Source organism: Anopheles arabiensis, chromosome 3, assembly GCF_016920715.1.
Source record: "Anopheles arabiensis isolate DONGOLA chromosome 3, AaraD3, whole genome shotgun sequence".
NCBI classification, from domain to species: domain Eukaryota; kingdom Metazoa; phylum Arthropoda; class Insecta; order Diptera; family Culicidae; genus Anopheles; species Anopheles arabiensis.
Genome location: NC_053518.1, coordinates 94070483 through 94095683, shown reverse-complemented (window position 1 = coordinate 94095683; position 25201 = coordinate 94070483). Strand labels below are relative to the sequence as shown.

At 47.5% G+C, this 25201-nt stretch overlaps 1 long non-coding RNA gene across 4 annotated transcripts in view; it reads right to left on the bottom strand.

The window, feature by feature from the left end:
* Nucleotides 1-13437: 13437 nt before the first annotated feature.
* Nucleotides 13438-25201, bottom strand: part of LOC120904251 — a 43413-nt gene continuing 31649 nt past the window's right edge. For 3 of the 4 annotated variants that reach the window (XR_005739724.1, XR_005739725.1, XR_005739726.1), the window contains one exon: nt 13438-13760. This is a non-coding gene — a long non-coding RNA (uncharacterized LOC120904251). The remainder of the gene's footprint in view (nt 13761-25201) is intronic. The other variant, XR_005739727.1, reaches the window with a different exon arrangement.

Below are 25201 nucleotides of genomic sequence, written 5' to 3'. Positions count from 1 at the left end.
GATGGTATTTCCATTCCACGGTTGATACAGTTTCGTCAAACTAGATTTAAATGTCGTCATGTATATCTTTTCTCGCTGTTTTAAAACTTCAAAACGATCACTCAAACACAATTCATTTTCCCCTGCGCGAAGTTCTCCAAACACTTTCCTGCGCGTGCTCGTAAATTTCCCTTCTACACACCTAATTAGAAGGAAGCTCCGCAAACGTGCTGCTTGTTTCATTCAAAAGCCCATTCCAGGCTCTATTAATTCTATCCGCGCGCACATGGTTGCCCTCCAGATCGCGATGGGTTTTGCCAACAGTTTGCGCATAAATTGCCCTGCTGCCCCCCTGCCGAACCAGAAGCTAAGCCACACCGCACGAAAAAGTCGTTCACACGGTTGGAGCTTTTCAGCGGCCGAGGGCAGTGTCATAAGAATTAGAAATATGTTAAACAAAGCCGCAAAACACACACACGCACACACATAAGCACACTTACGGCCTTTTGTCTGGGGCGTTGTTTTAACTGGGACGAGGGACTTCCAAGCGCTTCTCCGGCAGGAAGAAATAATTTGTATAAATAACTTAATTATGTTGAAGCCCGGTCATCGCGCCACAGCACCTGTTTCTCGCCCCGAAAACCCGAACCCGGGAGGTGCGTGCAGGGGTTATGGGAGCAGTGCCAATGTCATTCTTTGCTGCTTTGATTCTCCGGCCTCCGAGCCGAGGACTGGTTTTGGGGCGACGTAACCTACCACCCAGCGCAAAAGCGCAAGAACATTACGAAAGTTTGACGAGCGAAGCCCTCGCCCCGATCGAGGGAGCCGTTTAGGCGTCCGTAATGATTGCCGCGAGGAAACTAGAAGCGGGAACACATTAAAAAGAAGCAGCGGAATTCCTCACCCGTGCCACAGATAGCCTGTTTTTGCGCTCCGCTTTTTTTTACGTTGACGACAACACACACAAAACCCGCAGGAAAAAGGGACACGCAAAAACAGCCACCCAAAGAACCTGCCGACTAATGCTAATAAACTAATAAATCCAACATTTGCTCCCAAGAAGGATACCCCCGTGTCTGGATCGGGGCAGCTGCGGAAAGAGCTTCTACCGTCTCCATCATGCGCATTCCCTACTACCAAGCTTCGGGAGGTTCGTTTAAACCCCACACTGACCACGGACCGCACGATAATCCGGGAAAAAATGACGGCGTTAATTTGCGGGAGCCCCAACCCCAAACTCGAGGGCAGAACAGGTAGGCTTGAACATTGAAACTGAACGCACAGCAAAAAGTAACAGGCTGTGGGAGAAACAAATCCTGCGTTTCAACCGGCAGTGGAAAGAAAAATTGCATAACTCTCTATTTTCCCGTCACCGAATAGCCGAACGGGGAACGTTGCTATCTAATCGTAGCGCTAATTATTCAAATTCTTGGTCCAATTTTTCTTGCGGGAAGCTTTTAAAATCCAAATCGTCGCTTTGATCCTCGTTAACACATCCAGCCCCGGTGAGGACATTCTTTTGGGGCAGGAAGAAAACAGAACGATTATGAACGGTGATCACACGGCTGGTGGACGAAGTAAAAGCAAAACAAGCGTCCAACCACCGTACCAATAAAGCTGCCCGAGCGAACAGTGCCTTCATTATCAGAGTTAATAATTTAATTGTCCCAAGCAGGGGCAATACCAGCACCTTTCGTTTACTCGGCATAGCCTGGTGCCCGGGAAGATAAATGATGGGCTTATCTTTATTGGACGACAATGTTTGGAAAAGGGAGACAGTTTTCAAAGAACAGGATTTTGAGTGTTTTTTTGGGATAGTCGGTACAGACAACAAAAGTGGAGGGCATAGCAAGTCTACGAAAAATACTGAAATGAGGCCTAGATATGAGGTCATTGGTTGTTTATTCATTCTTCCCATTCTTGGTGGCTGGAACATTTCCATTTCAACTTCTATCAAAGCCTTCGTTTGTCACTTCCGACGTTCAGGGAAGGGGAACAAAAGTCTTTTGAAGCAAAGGCCTCTCAAAACCACGCTCCAAAGTGTCGGACGTTTCGCGCACCACTCTAGGACATGTGTTGTCAGCTACGGGATGTATGGGGCCATATCGACCACATAAATCTCGCCCGCTACAAACGATTGTGGATCACGAATTCTCGTCGAACTAGACGACGATCTAGCGGCGATGCGCCCGGCCTGACAGATGAGTCCAATTTTGAAGCCATTTTTAAATTATGTCTCGAGCAGTCGGACGGAAAAAAACGACACAATCCCAAAAACCGGGCCCATCCGGACAGCACGATTATGACTAAAGCCACACGATTCACAGTGCGGCAGGCTTTCTTCTAGGACTGTCCTAGGTGGGATAAGGCCAGCCCCTCGGAGCCTCTCAAACTCAAAGTTCGCTCTTGATATTTCGGGGCTCGGCACTTTGCGTTCGGCACTTTTTGGTGTTCACTTTTAATTTTCTTCTCGCGGTCCCTGTACAGACCAGGACCAGTGCCGTGGGGAGGAGTTGATGATTAAGACGTTTGAAAAACCGCTGGTGCCGGTGATGCGACGAACTCTTCAAAACTGTTCGCTTGCGATAGAAATGCAGCACCGCTTCTTCGCCCGTACCGATATCTAAAGCTTTTGATGGAAGTGAAGGTGAGTAAGAAGATGGGAGATATAGAGAGAGAGAAAGAAAAAACCCATCTGAACGAATAACATTTTAAGCGAGTAAGATTTTTCATGTGCCGCCGCTCTTTGAAGGAGCGTCATTTAAGGAGGAATTCCGAGCAACTCACTTATCCTCCTCGGGCGCGTCTCGCGTAGTAGTCTTTTCTAGCAATTAATAATAAATAATTTATTCTCCTTTTGTGATTGCATTTTCGGTGCTGGGGAAGCCGCTCGAGTGGAATCAAACAAGACCGGTGGGTAATCCTTTCGGTAAGGGTTTACTTTCTGTCTCTTTGGAATCGGAATTAGGGCCTAGTCGTGGATGCGGAATCGGTGGCGAGAGGTAAAGAAAGAGATCTCATTTTTTTAGCTGCGAAGTGATGAAGATGTCTTTGGCGGCATTTTGATGGAACGATCGGAATGGTTGGCTTCCGTAAGTGTGCACAACAGTAGGCGAAGAAAGGCGTTTGAATTATTATGAAGAGTAAGGCGATGGTATTAACACATACCGAACAATACGCTTAGGTCAAAATTCCACTTTTGGAATGCCATTGTATCGTGAAGACTTAATTAATTTAACAACTACTTCTCAGTTTATTAGTATTCTTTTCAACAGAAGAATCATGAAGATATTGTAGAACTTCAATTGATCATTTTTTTCTAAAAACAGCATTTGAAACGCAACAGAAGGAATTATACCGGCTCTAATAGCAATGTTCTTTCCAACAGCACCTGTACAACTGATTCTTAGTTTGACATGTCCCGAAAAACCATATCAATAAACAAATCTTCACAAGCCCTTATCGCTACACATCTTGCAACCCATCATTTACAGACCGATCAATGTCGCCGACATCCATAATGCCCAACGACATCGACGAAAAAAAAACGCATCACGCATGGAAACGCACGCTATTTACGCTAATCAAACACTGTCGACGTCCCCTCCACATGTCTTATCATACGCATGTCGCAGCACAGTGCCCAGTTACACGCATTTATTTGTTTTTTTTTTTGCCTCCCACCATAACCATATCGAACAATGTCTCATTAAGTCCCCATCTCCAACATCGCCAACACTGCCCTCCCCAAGGGAAACTAGCCTACTGGAACCCCTTGTTCTGAGTCGTGTTGGCGAAGGCTCAAGAAATCAAATATTAAATGCACCGAACATTGGGGCGCTCACAACGAAGGCAGCGCGAACTCGTAACTTATCGTCAATCGTCAATCCACCAGCATAATAAGCGATGGGATTTGGACGTTTCGTAATTTGATATGAATCAGTCGAAATGTCACGGGCAAAATCTTTGGCGCGGGAGGGGAAGAGGTGAAGACGGTAGGCACTCACCGGAAGTGGATTGACATTTAGCCGTACTTTATTTAACCGTTCGATTTGATCGATGAAATTGAATTACCTACGGTTCGGGAGCTGTTGTTCCCTTACGACGAGTGATGTGAGCCTTTTGAATAACAGATAAGGGAGAAAACAAGCGATTTGCCCAAGGGAAACGATAAGCACGAGGTGATTAGACGCATTCTCGCGCATGTTATTGGATATCGATGTCGGATTTCGGTGCAGAAAATGTAAACATGTAAGCAGATACGCTCGCAAACGCCTCGCACCTATTGAGAATCCCATATTTGTGTGGTTTCGACCCTTTCAACACGTAAGCGAGAAAACATTCTAACACACCTCTTATCGTAGTGATGCATCTAACTAAAACCGCCGCTCAAAACCCACATGATGGAGGCATTAAAGACTAATCGATCACGATCAAAGCAGGCGGATCGATTGGTGCAAGTAAGAACATTCGGGATTAACATGTTTAGAATAGTATTAGTTTCTGAAACTGCCCTGAGTTAAAGTCTTTCCAAGAAGAGGCAATTCATATTACAAGAGCTATGTGTGCTTCATAAGGATTATCAGCAGTTCTGCGGAAAATGAACGAGTCTACCGAAGACAACAGAATCAAGAACGAAACATAAACAAAAAGCCTGGTGCAAGTTTTCAGTGAAAGTTTCGCCCGAAAACTATTCCAAACTATAAGCTCTTCTTCAAACTCTAAGCCCCTGCCAGTGCCTCGGAATCAGAATCGCCTGCAGCACACAACACAACAAGCCGCCAGAGTACACCGAGCAAGTGCCAGGAAAAACTGCCTTCCCATCTTCCCATTACCATAGCAATAGCGCCGGCACAATCGTTGCTCAATTCATTCTCAAGAAATTGCCCCCAAAACAAAGCACCTACACACCATTTGCCTGACGCGGGAACTGATCGGTGTTCACACGCGAAACTTCCACTACAAGGCTGCGCCGAGAGGCCCGATTGCCCAAACCCACGCAAACGAAATCGCCGGGAGGGAAAAACAAGAAAGAGAGAGAGAGAGAAAAAACTCCCACACACATATAGGAGGATATAGAAAAGTTGCGATGGAAATTGGGCAGCAGTATCAGCTGCATGCTAAGAACCTATGGGTCAGACTCAATCAGCCGCACGAGGGTGAAAGGGCAATGGTGGAAGAAGAAAAAACTTTCACCTTTTTCCACCTATTGATCCAACTTTTTCTTCTTCGCCCTGGGTAGGATATAGCAAGACGCTTTTCTTTTCCCTTTTTTCCTGCTCGATGCTTTCTTCGTGCAAATAAATACTCTAATTCCAACAATGCCTATCACTCTTCGCGTCACTTTCACTACCTATAGTGTGTGCGTGTGTGTGTGTAAGTGTGTTTTCCCCCACCCAGAACAGAAATGACGGAATAGAGAGGAAAACTCAATGCCCGTGAGCTGTTTTTCGGAACACAAACCTTCTCCGTTGCGAACAAAGAGCCGTCTAACGGGCAGCTAAATTGTTGCAGCACAACACACTAGAAGGAAACGCCTCCCAACAACAAAAAAGAAGACAAGAAAAAGTTACACACACATACACAAACTACAGCGAAATCTTCCAACTCCCCACAACGCTGATCGCACCAGACACACGGACACAGGCCGAGTGAAAGTGATTGACTGGGTGCGAAAGGAAGGAAATGCGAACGACACGGGCCCACGGTACCAGGACACTCCGGAAGGCAGGACAAAGGAAAGCGCTGGGAAAACTCAGCATAAGCATCCGTTTTGCCGATGTGGAGAAGCAACCGCATGAATTCCACTGGAGATGGGGAACAAAGTGTGTAGGCTTCTATAAATCCATTGGATCAAACTAATGGCAAACAAAGTTTTTTTTTCTCGCTGCTCGCCGCTTTGCGCTCGTTCACCCTGCGGCACTGTTTGAGCGAAAAAAAAAACAAAAGAAATGTACCAACTTTTCCTTTCACTCGTCGTGGTGGTTGGATTTTCAAGCTAGGAAACGAAGAAAAGGGAGAAAAAAGACGTACCAATTGCCCGCGAAGACTCCGCTAAGCCCTTGAGCATTATCTAGCCGAAAAACTCGAACGCTTCCATGGTGCAGGACGAACATGAGTGATGAGTGAAGGTTCCCAGCGGCGGGAGGAACAACGAACCCGTGTTAGGTATCAGTTATCGGCGAGCGGATCGAAAAAAAAGCAAAGAAGCACCGACGCACCTTGCTCGGAAAACTCGCCGTTGCCGGTACGAAAGTGAATAAATAATCAATATATTCTACTATCAAGGAGAAGGAAAGCTCCTTGAGTGCTGGGGGAATGCCTCAAGGATGACTGGGCGGAAATGTTGGGTTTTACGCAAAGCTTTTTTCTCATCCCGTCCCTATGATCATGCAGTTGATCTTTCAACCTGGAATGGTTGGACGGATCTGGCTAGGATTTTCCGGCCCGCAGGATGCGTAGGATCGAACGCTTTTGATGCGATTTGTTGGCTTCGTGGGCAAACGGAAAAACAAGACATTGCTTCGTTAACAAGCCTTAGCTCTGGTGTTTGTTTCTGGCTGAACGAGCTGTATCCTTTTTGATCCGAAAAAAACATTTGCGATACATTATTTCATCGCTTTAAAGAGCAGCAAGACAAGCAGGATATAATTTATTTAAAATATTCTTGAATGCTACAAGCATGAACATTTAACTCTCCTGCTTTTTAGTGTGTACACGTATTGGGATTTTCTCTTTAAGTTCGAATCAAAAATCCCACCAGCCATTCAACCAGCTGAACTTGACATCATCATATCATCAATTTCCTTGTATTTCTGCGCTCTCCAAAGCTGCTACACCTCATTCCAGCTGAGACCGAACATCGCACCGAAATTGGAAAATATCTTCCGGCCAATGGTGACCCGACCGAACGAGACAGATGCATGGAAGAAAATGGGTCGCGAAAAGGGGAGAGTTGAATGTTAACAACAACGGCCAGAACCCGGGGCGAGCGAAAAATCCAACCCATCAACCCAGAGACCTACCCACAGAGACGTGTCGACCGACGGGTGACGGGTGACAGCCAGCGCCACACATCATATGTCAAATTGTGATCCAATCCACTGCCCCCGACGGCTGCTGGTCCTGGCGGTTTTCTTCCACCATTTATGGAAAGGCGAATTTTCCGCATCATCCGCATCAGTGAGGCGGTGAGACGAGGAAGGTAACGTGTGTCGTGTGAACCCAACCGTAACATATGGCACAGTGTGGTAGATGTGTGTGGAGAATATGCATATGCGAAAAGAAAATATGAAGCAAACGGAGGAAATGGCCGCAACCCCAACCACATGCCCATTTACGGATGGAAAATGGAAAACCAATTAGTGAATCTCCCCGGTTGCTGGATATGGTTGCTCCTGTCCTTCATAGGAAGTTGGAAGGATCCACCTCCCCGAGTGCGAATGGTGAGTAGATAATCGCGCATCAGTTTTTGCGATGCTGTGCTGCCAGCTGTTTGGCATGATGTATCCAAAGCTCCTAAACGGAACGAAACGCTGAAAACAAATACCACTTGTTGTTGGTGGTTGGATATGAAGCTTCGGATAACTGGGACATTCAGCGAGAGAGATAGAGCCGAAGACAAGGATGCAAATTCGATCATCATCATCATCATCACCGGCGTACACGTTTTCCGTTGCGTGAGCTCTAAACGTGCTCATCAACCGACGCCTAATACGCAACCGGGGTTTTTGCAAATCAATGCTGAGGTCATCGACGAACCGTACAGATCCCAACTAACCCGTGCTGTGCTAAATCCCATCCATCAGCACCCGAAACCACTCGGATCCTGGTTAGCTCCCGGTAGCAAATGACAGGAGGCAAAGGATGGCGCCATATTTCCAATCAGACACACCGACGGTGGAGACACACCGGATGTGAGAATTAGTTTTGATTGTTTTCTTATCTACACCGGCATGCTACGGCGAGAACCAGAGGCAGGGCATTTCCTCGGAAGGCTCCACACGTCGGTCAACGTGGGACGTGGTGCTGCTTCCAGTGCTCGGTCGGTCGGGTTGCTCCAGTTTCATAATTAATTTCTAATCTCGTATGCAGCGCCGACGATCACGTGCGTCGAACCGACCGGGACGACCACAGCCGGGACGCCACGTGTCACACTACCCCTCGGCGCGTACTGCAATCGAATCAGAAGAACTTTTGCGTACACGTTCGATCGGAAAAGGCACATTAGTACCGTCACCAACCGGCCACATCGGCTCGACTTAATCGATCATGCCGCCTGTTGGGGCCACATGAAAAAAGCCACTTTTTGGAGGTCTAGTTGCAGCAGCAGTTTAGATACCGAAGTCGCATGCACACATGCACACCGCAATCCGACGCACTGTCACACGTCCTAGCTGGTGGTCTCGATGGAAATAAATCGTGCAGCATATTTTATGCAAATTTTAATTTCGATTGTCCTCCTACGGGTTTTTTTGTGGAGGGGAAAATGAAGGGAGTTATGGAGGTTATCAGCAGACGAGCGTGTCCTTTGGGAAATTGAACAAAATTGCTCGTCGAGCGTACGTCGGTTTGATTTTCTTAAAAGTATGTCCAGACAAGCCTGGTGTTTGCGAGACATACGAGAACGATAATCGATCCCCAGCGTGAGGAAGACTACGGTATACGGATTGGGATTTATGTTGATGCATGTTGAGGAATAACTGAGAATTGTTTTCCAGGATTATTTGATACTACAATGCGCCATCAACAAGATCTTATTCTAACAACATTAACGCAACATAGCATGTAAAGTGTGCTGAGAATATTTAATAACTCAATTAACAGCACAACAATCATTTACAAGTGTGGGTTGCACCATTCCATCGCACAGATGACAGAGATGGCAACAATGCAAAACCAACAAGTGAACCAACAACGCCCACCAAACAAGGCTTTTGCTGCAACCAAGAACCCCAAGCTGTGAAGCAGGCTACACTGTTCGCCATTATTGCTTGCCGGTTGCTCTTTAGTACTCGATATGATTATTATTTCTGATGTCTCCATGCTTGCCATTCCATCCATCGATCGGCCACATTCCCCCCAAAACCCGTATTACAATAAGGCAGTAACAACAGTGCAAAGCAAAAGCACCCCGGGGCCGGTTTCATCCAGCATCTTGCGTCTTGTGTCTGTCATTATTGTCGTTATTGATTTTATCGCACACCCTGACAAGTTGTGGAGCTTGGGCCTAGGAGGTGCGCACATACAATCACAACATAGTATCAAAGCGACATAGTGTACACTATCGGTAGAACAATGAGGACGATGCTTGGAGTCTGGGACGCATCTGGTTCTCCAAACTCATGACAACCGAACCGCCCAAGCTTCAAGCAAGTCTTCCGTCCCAAGATTCCGTCCTCGAATGACCACCGTTATGTCCGTCGAGGAGCGTCATTGAAATACCACTTTGCGTACCAGATTGTGTGGCTGTGAGTTTCTGAAGAACGACGAATTCCAAAATCTTGCCCATTGCCGACTCTGGGTGGGAATTTACGCCACTGCTGAGGATGATGATGATGATGACGATGATGATGATGAAGTGACGAGGCATGCATGCATGATAAGAACTTATCCAACTGCCGCGTACAACCACTCACCCACGTACAGTCGTCTGCTAAAGCTCCGGAACAATTTGACCAACAACTCACAGAATGTTGATTCAGTGATCCTGCATTGCTCGTACCTCGGAATGCCCTTTCTACAGCCGCTGTGCCGGGCTGTGGTCTGCACGGGCTCAGGTCATGCACGCTGTCTCTGTCTCTCGGATTTTCGCATTCGGAGTGCTCACACAACCAGTCGGGGACAACACAAAAAAAGAAACGCATCCAACGGTACTGGCTGTTGCATTTGAATGTCCAAACAGGCGTCTCGTCATGTCCGCTGTGTCACAAACCGTACGAGCACGAAAGCCAGGCGAACAGGCGGGAGGTCCCAGTCCCAGACATTTTGAGAATGGGACATAAACGGACGGAGGATGACGGAGCAGGCCAAAACGACAGACAAATACACGAAGCGAAATATCGCGCGACAGCAGCAGGTCCTATTCCGGCATGAATTGTGGCCGTGGCGTGCGGGTGATGATGCCCGCTGCAGAACTGCAATAAATAAATGCACAAAAGTTGCACACGCATAAATTGCTTTAAATGCGACCGATGCGACGGGAACTCGGCGAAAAGGGCAATCGATTGGAATGATGCTGCGCTGGGCTGGATTGTTCAGCATGGGTGCACTGGATGCAGTTTTCGATTGAAGGGGAATTAAAATTAAAAAAATATGATCAATTGTATCAACTTTGAGAGGAATTGGATTTAAAGCTAAAATCGTAATCTCTTAAACAATTTGTCTATCATGGGTGCAATGCTCTTTCGAGATCGCGACCTCTTGTGCAGAACACAAGACCTTTTCGCAAATTTAATTCTAATCCATCATTGAACACAGGCTCTGAATGTTAACTAAGGTTAGTATGGACGGTTCGGTGGGAATGCAACCTTTCAATGTCTCGATTCGCCCAGTCTCGACGAATAAGTTTATGTAGCTTTATAATACAGAAGCACGTGCGTTGACTACAACGCTAATGTGTCTATAATTCCGTTCGCGATCGCTGAATGCATATTATTATATTCTTTTCAGAAGCAAAAAAAACCCTCGCGGCTCGGTCGGTATAAAAGCAAACAGCCCCAGGTACGACAAACGACTGGTTGTGCTGATTGGTGCGTTTGGAAGACATTAGGATGCAACGGTTCTGCTCGATACGGTTCTTGCCTTCATCCGTGCGCCGTTGATTCACATTTAATTGCTTTCTATGATGCATCCTTCCGACCGGTGGTACGATACAACCAGCCGATAACGGGCGTGCACCATCAGACTGGCCTTTACACATCCGCACAGCCAGCCAGCGAACGAGCGAAGATTGATGATGCTCACAATTTACATATACGGACCCTGGCCGCGGTTCGGACCCGGTCTTTGCAAATGCGAACTATTCTCGCTAGTTCTTAGTCACTCACACGAGGCTTGCTCTACGCGAACCGGCAAACCGACTTGCACCATATTTAGCACGGCATTCTGGGCAAAAGAAGGAAAGGTAGCATTTTCCGCCCAGTTATTCGCCCCGGACGCAGACAGATGCGAGTTCAGAAGCATCCCGCAGTGTCGTTTAGCGTGATAATCCACTCTTCGAGCCGTCCAGTGTCTCGGCTGGCTCTGAGAAAATATGAGAGAAAGCCAAACGCACGCAATCGCTACTTTGACTTTATTGACATTTTATGCATACCGCATCATCATATTGTGCGCGAACACAGCAAAGCAGATGGGGAGAGAAAAAAAGCATCGCACACCTTGGAATCGCTCGACCAACGCCTGGCTGGAATGTGCAGTCCACCCGTGGTCTGCTTTCCCGTTCCGTCGAAGCTTCGCGTAACGAAACCATCGTTGCTTTGCTTTCCTTATTGCTTCTTCTGCACTGTCTTCTTCACTTGCTGGTAATACTATTTCTGTGCACCCAGTTGCCCTGTGACGAGCCCTCTAGCGCGACGGAGTTTATGTCTATGGCTGCTACTAAATACGAGCCCCACACACATAGACGTTAGAGCCCGGCACGCCATAGGATACGGGGTTCGGAATGTTTAAGGTCATTTCGTTGATTGTTTTTCAATTTACGTAAGTGATCGGCGTTTGCATGGTACAGCGACCTGGCAGGGAAAAGCAAAATCGGTCATCGTGTACCTTGGCGAGTGGGTTTGTACGGAAAAAGGGGAAATATGTTCGGAAACGTAACACCGACGTAGCTTCCGATTACAGCACAGACTTGGCAGCGAAGGGTTTCGCTAACGAAATACGCGATGGCAAGTCCTTCCCGAATAAAAGCTTTTATTGATTGAATTTTTTTAACTAAAGACTAATCGAAAAACCTCTTTAAGTTATCAAAAACATCCACTTTCAGCGGCAGTAAATGGTTAATAACTTTTCAAACGCTTAGCTTTTGTATAAATATCCTGGTCACGGCACCAAATGTGTTCCACTTTAGCCAAAGCTTACAAAATGATTATCAAGATAGTTCCGCTGATTAAAATCATCATTATTTACGGTCGAGCACCATTTCCATCTTCCAACTCATAACATTAAAGCTACAAAGAGTTCTAAAGACACCAAACAAACCATAAGAATAATTCACCATCGCCGCGAGAAGTGTGCCTCAGCTTTCCTGCGGTTTGTCCCATTCGCCAACCCACGCGCGCACGCAAAACGCACCAACCAACAACGTCTAGCACGCCCCACGAAAAAGGAGTCCAAAACAGGACCCATTAGATAAATTTCTTAAACGCTGGTACGAGGGCGCCCACTATCCTACCCCACCCACAGTCGTTTTCTCTGTTTAAGTTTTACTTCCTTTAAATGAAAGCCTTTACCTTCGAACCGATTCTTCTCCAAAATCGAAATAAATGCGATGATAAGATGTGCTTGGTGGCCACAGAGCCCTCACCACAACACACCACACGGACAGCACACTTCGGACGCCTGATGGGAAAGTCGTCGAAGCGAGAGAATGAGATGAGAACGCGCATAATAAATTCCACGCAGCGCGAACCTACGTTCAACACGTTCGTGCCATTTGTTATCAAGTTGCTTTGCCGCGGCGCACCCCGAAACACCGAAACCATTCACCTTTTTGCCCCGACTGCTTCATGCCTTCATTTAGCGGGACGTGTGTTTCTTCTCCCTGTACCAGCCTTGCCTGCTGCTGTTGTTGCTTATGATCCATTCCATTGCTCAATTCTAAATTCCACCCCGTACGGACGTCGCGTCTTCGGTCCGGTGGCTAGTCGAAACAGCGCGACCTGTCTGGCTGTAGCTTTGCCTCACAACGGCACGTTCTAGGGGTGGCAGTGGTTACTCGGGAAGCTTTTTTTTGCCAAACAATTCTTTCCACTCTCCGCCTTCCCTACCCCATGCTTCCCTTTTCTCCCGATACGGTGATGAAAGCGCAAAAAGAGTTATCATAATAATCTCCTGTCATCCCCGTCTCCGCACAGTTTCGTGTCGTCCGCGCGTTCGTTGGCAGTATTTTTGTTTTAGATTTTTATGCTCCACCCTTTATGGGTCCTTATTTTTTGCGCTGTAAAGCCTTCTCACTACGCCGTAAGTTGAGCTGTTGTTTTGAGTTATGAATTTTTATGCTGAACCCTTTGGGGTTCGGACCACAAAAAAAAACGAGACTTAGAACGCTAATACGCCCCAGAGCTTAGAAAGTCTCGGGCAAGCTTGGCGTACTCCCGTGTGCGGGAAGAAATATTGGCGCTTAAAAATTAACGAAGTGGTGAGAAAATGGAGAAGCATTGCTTGGGGCTCGGTTAACGCTAGCTTCTGCTTCTGACGGGGTTTTCGGACAATTTTCGACCAAATAAGCAGACGATCAAGTTAAGGCGCTTGGTGTTGATTTTTATTTCACTCGGTCAACGATTCACCGAGCACTTGTACGGGAGGAGGTCGAATAAAGAGACCTAAAAACACATTACATAGGCTCAGTTTCTCGAGTTTTTGTGAATGTTTTGTTTGTTAGGGACTGACCTGGCAGCAGTGCAAGGGATCGTTTTGGCTGTTTGTTTGGGATCGTAACATTATTTTCAAAATTAATTTACACTTTATGCCAACAACGGACGGAAACATACATCCACTCACACAGCTTCATTACGGGGTGTCCATCGACGCGGGATGATTGCAGGGATGTGCCCGCGGAAAGGCTGGAATAAAAACAATAAATATCAATTCTTATGCTGAAACATTAGTTAGCGTAAAATATACGAAAAAAGCTTTCTCTAAGCCGGCTCCAAAGCTCTAACTGCCAAATCAAACACCAACAATAGAGACACCATAAAAACACACGCCGAACGACGCGCTGTCAAAACGGGGCCGTAACTCAGACCATTTCCAGCCGTTGACAAAATCAGTGATTTGATTGTTTCCTAATTTGAAATATATTCCACACACACCGAGAGCAACATCACCCAACTCATTTGCACCCCATTCGGCGTACGGACTCCGTCGCCTTGCCGTACGCGAAGCCATAAATACCTGGCGACCTTCCGCGACACGATCATCCCCGGGGCTTCAGGCCCAGGACGGTGCTCGTAGGCACGGGCCGAGATCGAGTAGGCGTCCCCGGGGGCAATAAAAGCGCATATAAAAATCACTCAACTTACCCTAAGCGATCATCAATCGAGCGACAGAGAAGGGTAGAGAAGAGACTGTTCAGCATTTGGGTTGCTGATACGCAACGCGAGCTCTCATGCCCACCATGCTCACCGGCCGGCATTCCATTTTTCCCACATTCAAAGCGAATCCCCCGAAGCAAGAGCGGTGCGTGCGGGGTGAGAAGCGAGCTCCAATAAAAAGTAAATTTAAAATGTAAATCATTAATTTGTTTTTAATAAATTAATTATCTCCGATAGGCAACACTATCGGCTGGCCGAACTCCATTTTAGGAGCCGTCGCAATCGTTTCCCCCTAGTTCCACACTTTTCTAGTCCCTACCTGGTTTCGACTAGCCTTCCCTTGCGCTGCCAACAACTGGGTTGGACATTTGCTGATGGAAGCTATCGTTTCGATTTCGTTAGATTGATTGGAACTGTCCGAGATCGTTCCCGATGTCATTTTCCATTCTCCTCTGCACCACAGCGAGGGGGACAGATAGAGAGGGAAACAAAACACAACAGCCCCAAATCCGCTCCCCGGCCATGCACGGACTACAAACTGGGCCGGGGTGCCTTTCGGAGGTCCGTATCGTAGATCTCTTCGCCTTCGGTATGCATATTTGATGGCGGATGCTTTTCATCATCGACATCACTCACAACGCCTATTCGAATGGTAGGCAGAGACACCGACCAGAGAAAGAGAGAGAGGGACAAACAGGACACAACTGCATGACAGCAAACCTATTCTCCTCTGTGTGGCTTTCGATTGGAAACCGGTCCAAAAGGGGTGGCGTTGGGGGATGAAAGATAAAAATCATCGAATGTCACGTGTTGGCATGAACGCGTCGATGTTCTGTTTGTTTTATCTCACCACACCGGTGTATGATATCTTGCGGAGCACATTGGAGGATAGAAGTAAAGGTTCGTTTTGGGGCGGTTGCTCTGCGGCTGCATGCTTGTTATCGGCGCTATTAAAGTTCTGCCGCTGCTTTTCAGAAGCAAATGTTTTTAAATTAACCACAAACAAGTGGCACGTGGTGTGGAAGTTTGAAGAAAATTAGCTTCCAGGGCACGCCACACGCCACGCTCGGTGGTTGATCGGTAGAGCTGCAAGGCCCCCGGGAGCGGTTTCGTCCTATGCGAAAAGCTGCACCTACAGGTTGTTAATCCAATTAGCGCCCGAGTAGCTAATGGTTTCGCTTTCGCCTCTCGCTTCTGCCGCTCTTGTCAAAGGATGCTGAAGACCTGCGCCGACAGGGCACGTGCCACAAAAGTCCTGATGGACGTGACGTGCACACCTGCCTGCAGGTTGCACATTTTTGGCCCGAAACCAAACGTCCTGAAGCAGGGCCATGGAAGGGAGAGAGTGGTTCTGAAATCAGCCGACTGCAAATCTTCTGGAGCGATCAGCTGTTTCTAGCCGGAGACACCTATTTGTCATTATTAAGGTAAACATGCAGCTGCTTTGTAGCGCAAAGCACTCAAATTATCAAATTCACACTCTACACGGTCGTGATGCATCTTCATTATCGGCTTAAGTACGGTGAAAAGGTCAACAAACGCGGCACGATTGGTGTAAGTGTGTTTTCAGCATAGCTTTGGACAATTATGCATCCACTGCGTACGCGATAATTGGACCATAAGTTTAGCTCAAATTTTAAAGAATAGCTGTCAACTCGTCTTCCAACGAAAAGGCATTACAGTGATGCAATCTGATCATGTTCGTAACTCAAACTAAATTGGACCAAAGTTGCTGCTCACAATTCTTTAATGAGGAAACCGTCCACTCACTTGAAGCCGGATTCCAGTTGTAACGAATTCACCAAGCAAAGGCGGGTCTGTCGCTAATAAAGCTCGGACTGTTGAAGCCCACTTGTCGCAATTGCACAGCGAAGATTGCATCCCGTACGTAAATGAGCAACGAGCCCGCTGCAGCTACAGACAGTGCATGCGACTGCACTCCAAAAATTGCATCCCGCAGGAGCGCTCTTTGTAGGTGCAGCAGCAAAAGGCGGAAAAAACTCGGACAGTCGAGTGGATGAGATAACGAATTGCTTCCCCTTGTGGTCTCGACGAGTACGTTGATCCCTGTTAACGGTTGGGTCGTAATAAACGCAAGGATTGAGGTTTACAGCAGAGGTTCCTTTGCAATTGCCGACTGCAATTGTAAATTTGTATTAAAATCTGCTAGAATCATTCAAATGCATGTAATTACATTAAAATCGGCTTGGTGCGACTTACTCTTGGAAAAGTTATTACAAAACAATTCCAAAACAAGGTCGGAAGGACATTCACGTACCAGCGAAATAATCACGGATGTCTGTGGCGTACTCACAGCGTAATTCCTTTCCCCGGTTGCTCATCATGTATCGATAATGAGAAATTTCAAACCCAAAAACATGACCGCTGCTATTGCTCCAAATGGCACGCATAGAAAGGATTCCCTTCACTGCAATCCACCAGCTGATCCGGCGCAATATCCGCTGCATCTAGCTACCGAGAGCGATTCGTACCGCTCTGGTGGACAACAAACGACAGTTGGAAGTAATAATAATGCATCGATTGTTGTTAAATTGTTTGGATTGGAATCCGATCGGGTAGCGAATGCGAACTCCTAATGACCAGGAACGCACACACACACACACCGGAATAGGAATTGGGAATTTGAAATTCCCATTGCGTTCCCGTCGCTCCAAAGCGAACCGTCCCGAAGAGGGCTGGTGCGCTTGACAAGCCGGCCGGCCGGGTTCGTGCTCATAATGATTATTATTTTATGTTTATTATTTTATGCGCCACTGCGTGTACGCACCGGGAGCGCCATAAAGAGTCACACTTAAACCTCTCTCTCTCTCTCTCTCTCTGTGTCTCTCCTCCAATCGCCCCTCAATGCGCTGCAGTATAAAAACACAACGCCATCACTCGATCGTTGCAGGAGGCGCACTTCCTCCCGAGGGACTGCGAGGATGACGGAATCGGAATTGGCCCCGTTCCGGTCGGTCCCAGCCATACCGATGCACAACTGCACATTTCCATTTCCAGCAGCAAACGCACCGCAGATGGCCACCTGGAATGTCATTATGCACCGGGGGATGCACAACACAAAGAGAATCAAACTTCAAACCGCGCTACGCGTACGTTGTCCGGGACCGTTCGAAACAGTTTGTTTATTTTAATGCACTACAGTTGGGCCGATCACGGGATGTTGCTGGTAGTTCCGAGGAAGAGCAGCAACAAAAAAAAACGAGTCATGATATCCAACCATCCGAGTGGGATGCTGCTGCTTTAGGGACGGACTGTTGCGTAGATGCAAGTTGTTCTTTTACCGATGCAACACAGTTGCCTAGTCGCGTACTCTCCGAGCGTCCGGGAATGGCAAGTCAGCAAACGGTTCATCATCGACGAGTCAACCGGGAGGTTGGGCAGCATTTTCTTGCATAAACAGGGTCTCTCGAACAGGGGTTTCGATTGCTGATGTCTGTGAGAGTATACGGTCGTAGTCCATCCCTGCGAGAATTATTGAAATGGCTAATTAGAGCAAATAAACTGCAACGGTAGTTGACATTGTAGCTTTGCGGATGGGAATAAAACAGAACATTTGTATGAGTTCCAAGTGAGCTGGCAACATCGGTGGTAAGAGATGTTGTTTGATATTTCCTTTGGCTAACTTTTAAAATTCTACCCAACATACTACGTATAATAAATCTTAAAATTTAATCCCGTATGTGACGAATAAGCCACTAAACCGAGAGTTTAGTAGGTGACATCGAATGATTTCCTAAACTCCAATAAGCTTCCGATCATTTTAAAATGATAATAACATTGCTCTCCCGCTCCACACCATTCTTCACAAGGTCCAATAATGCCACAGTAAATGTCTGCAGCCTTGTAAAACTATCAACCGCTGCCCAGAGACCCGGGACAGCTTGCCAATTTCCTGCAAAACGCACACTGCCGCTGCCAAAGAGTACCCATTACTACCGACCGACTCGCCAACCTACGCCAGCCAATCAACTCTAATGCCCTAGAGCTGGCTTCCGGTGCCCTTACCATTTGCGGACTATTAGCAATCATTAAACATTTATTCGATCCAAGCCACACACACTAACGCAAACTATACGCTGCACACTGCCACTGCATCGAATCAAACTACCCAGCGCCCAGAAGATCCAGCGTCCCATAGCGTGTGCGTTATTATGTCTTATGACACGGCCACACGAAGCCGGTTCCCATAATTCCCGCGTACACAAAGCTCCCCTTCCCTACCATTTCCCACCGTCCGTGTCCCGTTCACAATTTTTGCATAATGCCATTATGGCCCGATACTATCCCAAATTAAGAAATTTATGCGAATTATTAGGCGCTTCGGGTGCGTAAATGGTGCTTCCCCCCTATCGCGCTGGTGAGCTTTTATTGCTTCAAATTTCAAAGTGCTCCCGGTGGTGTGTGTGTGTGTGTGTGTGTGTGTGGGAGAGGACTGGCGGAAAAACAGGAAACAAGAAACGCATTCACGCATATGGACACTCCGACAGGAAATGGACAGATAATAATAATTCGACCTTTAACGCGCGTTGTCCGATCCGATCGATCCTGCCGGGTTACTGCTGCTGTCGGTGCGAAATTGGCGAGATGTCGCACTGGCGGGGGGTGGCGGGAGCGTTTGCAGATGCAGCACACACAGATACCACCCAGACCCTCTTTGCGCAGACCCCGGAATGGGAGACGAGAAATAAATCGAACCGCGAGCGAGGTTCTGCCAGCAACCGCACACGGTAGACATTCGAATGGACAAAGGAGAACACGGAGAGGCAGCAGTGTGGCCTCGTTCTTGTCGATTAAATGCACTTATGGACGATCAAGCGATCAGCCTGGGAGGGAATGTTGTGGGCGGGAGGGCCAGAACCGTGTGGTGATGCAGCGCTGAATTCAATGAATCAACCGGATGCCGACGACGACGACGACGACTGTGACCAAAGAGGCAACCGAAATCGGTTGAAAAAAGGCGACCGCGAGAGATGAAAACGGAAGGAGAGCGCAGCAAAAAACGGCACAGCACACACACACACACGCGCTGGACGCGCACGACAGAAGAATTGTGAATAGAATTCAAATTTATGTAATTTGAAATTATTGTGGAAAGTTTGCAATCCAATTAAGATTATTTAATTGATTACTCTCCGCGGCGGAGTGCAGCGCGACGCGGCAGTCTGCCACAGCATTGGTGGAGAAGAGCTTTTTTGTCGATGGGTGCGGGAGGACAAATGTTATTTTGCCGTTTTGAAATCCTTTCGGCAGAAAGGAAACAAACATTTATGGTGGAAACGGACAAAGAAAGCCTGGCGACCGACGACAGAGAGGGCCATCAGAAAGCCGAAACACACTATTTTTACCCACAATGGGGTATTGTGTGGGAAGGGTTTTAAAATGAGCGCGGACGACGTAGGCAACGATTACTTTGCTTGAATGCTTTAGACTTTTTGAGAATCTTTTTTATTGAACTGTTAAAATAAAAGGCATCTCTTGAGCAACTCCTACGCAAATATCACACAAGATTATCATTCATTCGCTTCTATCCATCAGCTTCGGTTATAACTCTCTCGCATATTCATATCAGTCGCCAGAACGAAATCCTTCCCATGGGAAATCGCATGACCATGATTTAAATTGCACATGTGTGTGTATGAATGGGTCGTTAACTGTACAGATGGTAATGGAGTTGCCATTCATGGTTTCGCCGGTAGCATCGGAACTCGAGTTGACAAGCTGCGCCAATGACAACTACTGCAAGCCTTCCGCCTAACTCATGGCGACGACACTAGAGTAGGCGCAGCGTTTACTTCACATTCAATGAGCTTATAATTTCCTCCCAGAAAGCATCCCGAACCCGATAGCAAACTTATTGGTGGATCGATGTTTCCATCGGGGCAACGCTTTGCACCATCTCGTTTTGCATAGCTAATTAAAGTTTGGCAAAATAAATGACGCGCAATGCTTTAATGATGCTCATTCCCTCTGTCTTGACGTTCATTTGTATGCCCAGTATCCAAAAAGGAAGCAGAAAAATCCATTGGATGGGAAGCTGCATGACTTTTTATGGGCTGAGCCAAACAAATGGTGACAATCAAGCATAAATATTGCCAATAGGCGCAGCGAAACATGCTTAAAATAAGCATAATGGGGTAATGGGGATTGTAAATGCACACCGTGAGCTTTGCCAAGAAGTCTTTTCCTCATATTGATAACTTCAAGGTGTTTTTTTGATCACTCTACCTATATCATCATATCATCCCGAATGTAATCAAATATTTAAACATAAAATAGTTATTCCAGGCTTTGAAAGCAACCCAAAATCTTGAAAAGATGCATCTTGCTCGCAATATCCAATTCTAACAAAGAAACCTAAGCCAAAATGGCTCCGGATGTAGTCACGTAATCAAAGTTGCCAACAACAAAAAAACGGTAACAAATGGACGATAACAACAGCTGGATAAAACACCTCCAAACTAAGCTGACGAGCTTGCTGCGTTCCACTCTCACCCATATCACCAAACCAACCCAGCGGAAAACTGATAGCGCACGGTGGCACCTTTATGCCAAAATGTCGCGTTTTGGTTTTGTTTTCTGTTTGGCTGTGGTGCTTCGTCCCACTACTTATTCACTTCACTAGGAATGTTTCGAACCCCATTTGCAATTCTATTCCAACCAGTGGATGGCCAGAACACCGCCGTGCGAGATAGACGGAATAAAAACCCTCCCAATACCCATCACGTCCGCAACACATTCCACGCGAGCCGAGCTGATGAACCGGGCGGTAACCCGGTGTGTGTGTGCCTTTTTTGCTCCTGCCTGCCTGCTTTCGAGTTCGTGCTTTCGATTCCAAGTGTCGAATCGTTCGTTTGCGGTGTTTTGCGGTCACTCCAAAACCACGGGGACAACCTTCAACAGCACACCGACACCTACCCGGATGGGTAGCACCGGGCTGAAGCAGGTTTTCGGGGGATTTGGTGAGTGTTTCCGCCAGCGATGGCTTTGGGGATGCTACATTTCTCTGTCACTTCTTGCTGGGCACCGGTAGCACTCCCGGCGGTGGCTCTCTGTCGATGCCGGTGAAACACAACGCTCAACCACACACACACACACACACGCGCGAAAAATGGAATGAAAAAATAAATTTCGATAACAGGGAAACAGAGTCCCGCATCCACATCAGCGCTACACGCTCTGCGTACTCCGTTAGAAGACGCAGTTGTCGATCGAACCTCGATTTGGTGGCCCTTCGCAGTGACCACCACCTGCTCCTCACTCACTCACCCTCCCGATCGAGTGTATTGCTTAATTTAATTTCGAGAAAAGTGGCTCATTTGCATAATTCGAGATGACTTCCTTGGCCGTGGCACTGTCGCCTTGCTGTCGGACACTAATCGAAGAATCGACCAGCCCGAAGACCGCCCATCCTCACCCAGCAAACCCGGTAGCCGCCACCGTTGGAGCTGCAAGCACCATTCGCTGTTGATGTTGATTCTCGTTCTTCGTTCTGTCGTGTTTTTTTTTTTCTGTTCATCCTCCTCCATGTAAACTTCCCACTCATCGACATGCTTCTTACAAAACGGTCGGTGCGCTTTGCGTATTCGGGCAGTCGGGATGGACGCCACGTCGCCCGAAAATTCAATTCCAGCTGGCTTTGCGGCAATAAAAACCCAAAATTTGGTTACACAACCAATGGCGGCGAGATTTTAGGGAACGGCTTTCGGGCAGTCGGCGGTCTGCGACGAATTATTATCGACAAATTAATGTTTTCGTGCTTTGCGAAGGTACATTCGACGGGGGAGAGGCAGCTTGGAGTGCTGCCCCTGGTACGCGACTGACTGAAGATAACGGCAAATGGAAATTGACAGCTGGCAAAAGAAGTTCATGGAGCATTTTACGGCTTCCAGACACTTTCCAATCAAGTAAGGAAGCGAGTGTTTGGGTATCGCTTGTAAACATCTGCGAATGTGTACGGCTGCAGCACTCTGTGAGGTCTGAAACCAGTAGATTCTTTAGGCTTTTTTATTTGATCGGTGCATGAAATGATAAAAAAGTGCCTGGACAACATTCAGACATTGCCCTGCAAATCTTCTACGAAGGATTACTTGCGGGCTTAAATGAATGCCCAACTCTCCAATAAATCCTACCGTCCAACACACTCCAAAAGCTTAGTTGCTGAACAAACTTCCGAACATCAAACGAATTATGCGGCACACAAGTCTTCTCGGTGCCATTTTTTCCCTTTAGGTCAACGATGTAACACTGTAACGTTTTCGCCTTTTCGTCTTGCCTAGCCGGCTGCTTTACGGCACAAGTACTCAGTGGGCTTTTCCTAATTTTTGGAGGCTCCAGCGTGGGTGCACGAAGAAGGATCAGATTTCATGCCGTAATACTCGAGCCTGGTCAGTGACCATGTACAGTGCCATGTTCTCACCCAGAAGTTCTACTGACTGAAAACGGTTCCCCTCCACACACATGCCACACACGGCCCGCGAGCTAGGGCGTGCACGTAGTAGGTCTTTTCCGACAAACTTCACGCCACAAAGCGTCCCAATCCCAGGCCGCCAGGCGGTTTCGGTTAGCGAACACGGAACAAATCCGCATTAAAAAGATTTCCTGCGCCGTAATCTGCACCTGCTCGCCCGTGCGCTGCCCACGAGCACTGTCCAGCCGTTTCCGTGGCGTAATCGTGTGGCATTTTGGGCATGGTGGGCCAGGTCTGGTGGACTCATTCCGGCTTGCCACCGTTGCTAGAGAGCCCCCGAATTATAACTACTGCCGGGCCCGTTCCAGGTACGGCTTGTTTCAGCATCAGCTAAAGCCGGCGGTTACATCGTCGGTGCAATCGTTGGAGCTTCCAATGGGGTTTCCAACCATTTTTGGGCATTGATCATTTTCACTTGCCCAACTTGGGTGCTCTAGCTTCCAAGCGTGTGTGTGTGTGGGGGGGTTTTCTTTTTCCTCGTATTAGCTCCGGTCACAATCAGTGAAAGCAACGAAACTTATGCTAAACAACGCGCTGCACCAACTCGTAACCGCGGAACCCGATGCAATGTACTTGTTTCTCGTTTCGTTGGCGAAAACTCTCGCTTTTCCCACGAACACGAAAACACACATTCACATCGCTTGATTGATGGATTCCGGGGCTACGAGCTTCAATGTTTTTTTTTAAACGGAAAACAGCTCATTCCGCACAAACCGAATTGATCGCATTCTCGCCCGATGATGGGATTTTCCGGCAAGCGGAGGTGCCCGGTGGGAAAGTTATCCATTTCCGTAATCACATCGGTGTGGTTACGTTTCCGGGGCAGTAGTAGCAGAGCTTGCTGAATTGCACCGTATGCAGTTCGCTGAAACACAAGTGTCTGTGAAGTGGAACTCACTTTTCGGCTAACGCAAGCTATGGGAATTTTGTAGTCCAGAGAATGTAGTCCGCTAATGAGGCATGTATTTGGAATGTGCAAACAATCGTTCTCAACTCGTAGTATTCCAAAATATCTAATAACCCTTATCCTGGGTCAATTCACATTACACTTTAAATTATTGAAGTCTTCCAATATATCCAAGCTGTCTGCTTCTGGGGTAACATTTTTCCAACTCATTCCATGCCTCGGGTTTTGCACCTTAAACTGCTCCAATTCCTTCACAACCGATGACCAATCCCTTCGTCATCCCTAGCTCCACTTTTTCTCAAACGAACCGCAACGCAAAACGAATTCCAAAAGTGGCACAGATTTGCATTAGTCCGCTGGCTGCTTCCGCACCCAAGTACTCCGTGCCCGAGGTCACACTCGCATGAGTTTAGTACCAATAAAGTGAATTCGACACACAGCTCCAACGGTACGGTGAACTACCGCAGCAGCAGCAACTAACGCTCATTACCATACACAGAGCCGCGCTCAATCGCAGCGGTAAAGGGATTTTACATATCAATCCTTCAAAGCATGCCGAGAGTTCCGAAGTATTGTTCCGAGGTTTTCTGGTTACGCTTCGTTAGAGTGGAAACTTTCACTCTGAAGCGTATGCCCTTTTTTGGGGAGAGCTGGAGACGGCTGGAACTCCATTCAGTCAATCGCTTCGGCCGTGCTTCCCAGAAGATGCTTCTTTGCCAATAAAACCCATATCTAGCCACTGAGTGGGCCCTCCTCCACAGCGCACAATGTGAAGAATAAATAAAAGGCTTCCTCTCTGCTACTCTGTGTTCTGTGCGGTGAGTAGAATGGGTGACATTACCCCATCCGACCCATTAGTAGGCAAATACCACGTGCTGTTCGAAATCGAAACGCTTTGACATTTAACTTCATTTTATTGGTTCGGCATGCGCGCGCCTTCTTAACCTTCTCCTAATCCCAACTCCGCCAGGAGCTGCACCAACGAGGCCCAGGCAACTCCGGCGATCTGTGTTCTCTTTGCCCAACAATAGTTGCACTGTGTCGCGCCCCTTCATTGCCCTTACTTTCCCTCTCGCAGGAATGGGTGTACGTACGTGCAGTGGGAAAAGTTTATCGGGTGAAGCTGTAAAACAAAAACAAAGCAAAAAAACCTCCCAAGACAAAAGCGAAAGATGTACTTTGCATCACACTGTGGCCCGGCCCGGCTGTGTCCCCGTGGCGACCGCAAAACGATCCAGTTCCCGGAGATGCGCGCCCGTTCGCGGGATGAAAAGTTGTTCACTTTTCAAGCGCAAACAGCCAGCAAGCAAGCAGGCAAAAAGAGTAAAGTACAAATCGCGCAACCCGAGTCGTTCCCACTGCGCTCGATTTACGCCCGTTCTGTCCGGGAGGGGGTCTACGACTACCCGGCACCCCAACGTCCACGTCCACACCGGCATCTTGGGCATCACGAACTCTGCGCACCTCACACAGTGGGAGTTGTTGTTCTGCCACGGGTCGCCTGTCGAAGATTTACCGATGCTGAGGGAAAAGAAGGAAGGAAAACACCACACAACACATCAAAAGGATGGTAGG